Consider the following 6248-nt stretch of genomic DNA (forward strand, 5'->3'; position numbering starts at 1 on the left):
TGAAGGCTGAGACAGGTGAGGAAGCTGCAGAAGAAAAGTCTGACTCTAACCGAGGTTGGTTCATGAGGTTTAAGGAAAGAAGACATCTTCGTAACATAAAAGTGCAAAGTGAAGCAGCAAGTGCTGATGGACAAGCTGCAGCAAGTTACCCAGAAGATCTAGCTAAGTAATGAATGAAGGAGGCTACACTAAACAAGAAATTTTCCATGTACATACAGTTCCTAAAGCTATAGCTGCCATAGATAGTGATTCCTCTGATACATCTGGGCAAAGTACATTTTTTAATATATATTTTTATTTATTTTTGGCTGCGTTGGGTCTTTGTCACTGCATGCAGGCTTTCTCTAGTTGCGGCGAGCAGGGGCTACTCTTCATTGTGGTGCATGGGCTTCTCATTGCGGTGGCTTCTCTTGTTGCAGAGCACGGGCTCTAGGCATGCGAGCTTCAGTAGTTGTGGCACGCGGGCTCAGTAGTTGAGGCACGCGGGCCCTAGAGCGCAGGCTCAGTAGTTGTGGTGCATGGGCTTAGTTGCTCCACAGCATGTGGGATCTTTCCGGACCAGGGATTGAACCCATGTCCCCTGCATTGGCAGGCGGATTCTTAACCACTGTGCTACCAGGGAAGTCCCAGCAAAGTAAATTTTGAAACCTTCTGGAAAGGACTCACCTTTCTAGATGCCATTGAGAAGATTTGTGATTCATGGGAAGAGGTCAAAATACCAACATTAATAAGAGTTTGGATGAAGCTGATTCTAACCCTCATGGATGACTTTGAGGAGTTCAAGACTTTGGTGGAGGAAGTAACCACAGATAGGGTGGAAATAGCAAGAGAACTAGAATTAGAAGTGGAGTCTGAAGATGTGATTGAATTGCTGCAGTCTCATGGAAAAACTTTAATGAATGAGGAGTTGTTTCTTTTCTTCTTTTTTTTTTTTTTGGCTGCATTTGGTCTTTGTTGCTGTGCGCAGGCTTTCTCTAGTTGCGGCGAGCGGGGGCTACTCTTCGTTGTGGTGCGTGGGCTTCCCATTGTGGTGGCTTCTCTTGTTGCACAGCACAGGCTCTAGGCACGCGGGCTTCAGTAGTTGTGGCTCGCGGGCTCAGTAGTTGTGGCTCACGGGCTCTAGAACGCAGGCTTAGTAGTTGTGGCACATGGGCTTAGTTGCTCCGCGGCATGTGAGATCTTCCTGGACCAGGGTTCGAACCCGTGTCCCCTGCATTGGCAGGCAGATTCTTAACCACTGCGCCACCAGGGAAGTCCAGGAGTCGTTTCTAATGGGTGAGCAAAGAAAGTGGTTTTTTGAGTTGGCATCTATTCCTGGTGAAGATTGTTGAAACGACAACAAAGGATTTATAATATGACATAAACGTAGTTGATAAAGCAGCAGTAGGGTTTGAGAGGATTGACTCCAATTTTGAAAGTTCTTCTGCGGGTAAATGCTCTCAAACAACACTGCAGGCTATAGAGAAATTGTGAAAGAAAGAGTCAATCGATGTGGCAAACTTCATTGTTGTCTTATTTTAAGAAATTGCCACAGCTCCCCGAACCTTCAGCGCCCACCACCCTGATCAGTCAGCAGCCACCAGCAGTGAGGCAGGACCCTCCAGCAGCAACAAGGGTATGACTTGTTGAAGGCTCAGATGATGGTTAGTATGTTTTTAGCAAGAAAGTATTTTTAAATTCAGGTAGGCACATTATTTTTTTAGACATCATGCTATTGCACACTTAATAGACTATAGTGTGAACATAACTTTTATATGCACTGGGAAACCAAAACATTCTTGTGACTCGCTTTATTGCAGTATTCACTTTATCACGGTGATCTGGAACCGAACTCGAAATATCTCCGAGGTCTGCCTGTACCAGTTAGTTCTTGTACACAGTGACTCATAGCGTCAAATTGCTTACTCAAGTCCCCATGATGTTCACTCCGTGGAGGAATGGACGTTTTAGAAATGCCAGTAGAAAAACAAACAAAGAAACAAACAAGAGAAATGCCAGTAGGCATAGGGTGCCCCAAAACTATTTCAAAAGGAGTTAACCATGTCTCCTATTGTATTTGGTGTATTTTGTATTTTTATAAGGGCCAGGGGTAATGCTTCTAGTTAATTTCTTGCCAGATTATTTTCCTGAAGTCCTTTTTAGGTCAAGATTTTTATGTTCCACTTGCCCTGATGATTGAGGATGTTACAAGGATGTTACATTTTAAGGAGCATCCCAGAGTTTGTGAAAGCAAGCAGCTTGTTTCTGCTGTAAATTTATTTATGTATTTATGTATTTATTTCCGCCGTTCCTTGGTCTGAGTCCAGCCACAGAGGAATACCAAACTGAGGGATAATCTCAGTTATTCACTTCTTTTCCACCGTCATAGCATCAGCACATCTAGTTGGATAACCTCCAGCCCCTCCAGTAAACATGCAATCAGCAAACAGCGGAAATAGCCTGAAGCCGGAGGTCAATGTATGGAACCCGTGTGGGACAGTGCAAGGGTCAGTGTGGACCTTGGAGGATTTCCTGAGATAAGCTGTTCTCCAGAGACCTGCTGAGAGTCCCAAACAGCACATCAGGAAATACTTTGGTTAGAAATTTTATGGATGCTGGGGCAGAACCCATTGTCCTTTAGTTGCTTTGCTGCCGCCCATCTGCACTCAGGTCCCACCTAACGGGAGATAAGGCAGCCAGAAGGTCAAATTATAGCTCAATAAAAAAAAAAAAAGAGAGGGAGGGGGCCACTGGAAGTCCATTTGGCCCAATGTATAATCCGCTAGTGAATGCTTGGTTCATTTTTTTAAAAATTTAGGTGTAATTGACTTTTTTTGGGGGCTGCATCTTGGCCTGTGGGATCTTAGTTCCCCAACCAGGGATCGAACCCGGGCCCCCTGCAGGGGAAGCGTGGAGTCTTAACCACTGGACCGCCAGGGAAGTCCCGACATACAACATTATATTAGTTTCGGGTACACAACATAGTGATTCGATATTTGTATATATTGTGAAATGATCACAATAAGTCTAGTTAACATTCGTCACCATACATAGTTAAAAAAACAATTTTTTTTCCTCATGATAAAGAGTTGTAAGATCTACTCTCTCAGCCATTTTCAAATATGCGATGCAGTATTATGAACTACAGTCACCATGCCCTACGTTACATCCTCAGGACATACTGTTTGGCACCCTTTTGTAGCCATTTGTCTTTTTCAGTTTGTGGGGCATTTACCTGACTAACTGGTAATGTCGGTCAGGGATAAAAGCAGGTTTAGAGATTGGGTGGAGAAGGGGTGCGGTGGGTAGGGCGTTTAGCAGACTTACGGCCTCTGTCCTTCCCTGGAGACGGAGTGTCAGTCTCCACGGTGTGGGCTCCACGGAGAACAGCAGTGATTTTAGCAGGGAGGTCAATTAGACCGTAATAGGGCAGCAATGATATCCCTGTTGGCAGTCGGGGTACCAGCAGAAGTTAATAAGAATCCGTGGGATTTCCACATGCGCCAGCAGTGCAGCAGACTGCAAAAGCATATCTGAAGTCGGTGTATGTACTGCCTGTTTGCAAGCTCTAGGAAGAGCTATGAGCTGGGCTGCTTGGGCTGATTTTATAGTGGGCAAAGCATATACCTCCAGTATTTCATGTGGGGAAATTTGGGCACGACTGGTGATTAGGTATCCCCGGGAATTTCATCTACAGGAGCCATTGCAAAATAGAAGTCCGGGTTGTCTGAGGGGGTGTCTAAGAGGTGCTCTCATGGCTTTGAGACCATTTCTCTAGTTGCAGGGCAATCGGGTGGATAGCGTGGGGCTCTCCATCACCAGGGAGGGACAGTAGCGCAAACGGGTTTAAAGCGTTACAGCGACGGAAGATGATGGTGGGGTGGGTTCCCAGGGCCACTGTGTAGAGAGGGGCCGTGTCACAGGAACAGCAGGGGGAGCAGAGGGGACCGGGGAGCCCCGTGTGAGGGTGGGCTCAGGGGGCCGTGCCTGATGCCACAGGGTCTAACTGACCTGGGAAATATGCTACAGGACTTATCTGAGAAGCCAAAAGTTGTCCTAAAATACCTACAGCAATTCCACCATCTTCGTGGCAATAGAGGTGAAAAGCTTTGTCAGAATGAGGTCAGCCAAGAGCTGGGGGTGTGGACAATGATGATTTTAAAGTTTCAGGGGACGGATGCTCATTGCAGCATTGTTTACAATAGCCAAGATATGGAAGCAACCTAAATGTCCATCAACAGAGGAATGGATAAAGAAGATGTGGTATATATATATATACATATGCAATGGAATATTACTCAGCCATAAAAAAGAACGAAATAATGCCATTTGCAGCAACATGGATGGACCTAGAGATTGTCACACTGAGTGAAGTAAGTCAGAGGAAGACAAATATATGATATCACTTATATGTGGAATCTAAAAAAATAATACAAATGATCTTATATACAAAAGAGAGATAGACCCACAGACATAGAAAACAAACTTATGGTTACCAAAGGGAAAGGGGGGGAGGGATAAATTAGGAGTTTGGAAATTAGCATAAACACACTAGTATATATAAAATAGCCAACAAAGACCTATGGTATTGCACAGGGATTTTGTAATAACCTGTAAGGGAAAAGAATCTGAAAAAGAATAGATATATAGGGCTTCCCTGGTGGTGCAGTGGTTGAGAATCTGCCTGCCAATGCAGGGGACACGGGTTCGAGCCCTGGTCTGGGAAGATCCCACATGCCGCGGAGCAACTAGGCCCGTGAGCCACAATTACTGAGCCTGCGCGTCTGGAGCCTGTGCTCCGCAACAAGAGAGGCCGCGACAGTGAGAGGCCCGCGCACCGCGATCAAGAGTGGCCCCCGCTTGCCGCAACTAGAGAAAGCCCTCGCACAGAAACGAAGACCCAACACAGCCATAAAATAAATAAATAAATAAATTTAAAAATCTAAAAAAACCCAAAAAACAAAAACAAAACATAACTTAAAAAAAAAAAGAATAGATATATAAGTATACATATAACTGAATTACTCTTCTGTACATTTGAAACTAAGACAACATTGTAAATCAGCTATGCTTCAGTTACAAAAAAACAGTTTCAGAGGAGGTTCATGCTTCCCAGGACCAGGACATGGGCTCCAAGTAGCATCTGGAAGGAGGGCAAATAAAACTTGAACAAGGGCAGCAAAAATAGGAATCCGTTGGCGGCAGTAGCCAGGTGCCTCAGGGATTTACACGGCTGCTTTTTTGATTTGGGGAGAGGGATGGACAGAAGTGATTTAAGGCGTTTTGGGGTGAGTTTTTTGAGTCCCCTGCAATAACTCCTGTCCTGAGTAGGTGGCAGTGGTTAGCACCCACTGCAACGGAGATCTGAAAGCTTTCTGCTCTTGTCTAGTGAGTGCCCTAAGGAGAACGAGAGCGTCTGTTTATCACCCTGCTCGTCTAGTTACAGAGTAAGAGACCACCCATGTATTGAGCAAGGGTGGGGCCTGGGGTAAAGGCTACAAAGCGAAGTCAACTGTAAGGACTTGGGAAGATAATAGAGGAAGACACGCAACATCCCTGAGGTACATGAGTCCGTGTTAATCGTCTCCCTCTAAACGTAATTGCAGAGAGAAATTGTGAGTGAGGAATCAACAGCGGGGGAAAGAAAGCTGAGCAGAGGTCAATCACTGTAAACCAGGCTGCGTCAGCGGGGGTTGATGTGAGGATAGCGGCTGGATTAGGGACTCTGGGGTGGAGAGGGGTGGCAAGAGTTTACGGATTTACCCCCTTGTACAAATACTAAAATAAATAAAATTTTTTAAACATCTTTATTGGAGTATAATTGCTTTACAATGCTGTGTTAGTTTCTGCTTTATAATAAAGTGAAAAAATATGGAACACTTCACAAATTTGTGTGTCACAAATTGTGTGTCACAAATTTGTGTGTCACAAATTGTGTGTCACAAATTTGTGCAGGGGCCATGCTAATCTCTGTATCGTTCCAATTTTAGTATATGTGCTGCCGAAGTGAGCACATAAATAAATTTTTTAAAAAAGAAATCCAATTCCAGATCCTCTTTTTAAAAAATATTCATTTATTTATTTAGTCTGCGCTGGGTTTTAGTTGCAGCACACTGGATCTTTAGTTACGGCATGCAGGCTTCTTAGTTGTGGCATGCATGCAGGATCTAGTTCCCCAATCAGGGATCAAACCCGGGCCCCTTGCATTGGGAGCACGGAGTCTTACCCACTGGACCACCAGAGAAGTCCCCCGATCCTCTACCTTAAGT

General features: G+C 44.8%; 1 non-coding gene across 1 annotated transcript; it reads right to left on the minus strand.

Moving 5' to 3' along the window:
- Positions 1 to 5891: 5891 nt before the first annotated feature.
- On the minus strand, positions 5892 to 5993 carry LOC133079253 (U6 spliceosomal RNA). The gene has a single exon (XR_009698132.1). It is a non-coding gene; the product is annotated as a U6 spliceosomal RNA (small nuclear RNA).
- Positions 5994 to 6248: the final 255 nt, after the last annotated feature.

Source organism: Eubalaena glacialis, chromosome 18 (genome assembly GCF_028564815.1).
Source record: "Eubalaena glacialis isolate mEubGla1 chromosome 18, mEubGla1.1.hap2.+ XY, whole genome shotgun sequence".
Classification (NCBI taxonomy): Eukaryota; Metazoa; Chordata; class Mammalia; order Artiodactyla; family Balaenidae; genus Eubalaena; species Eubalaena glacialis.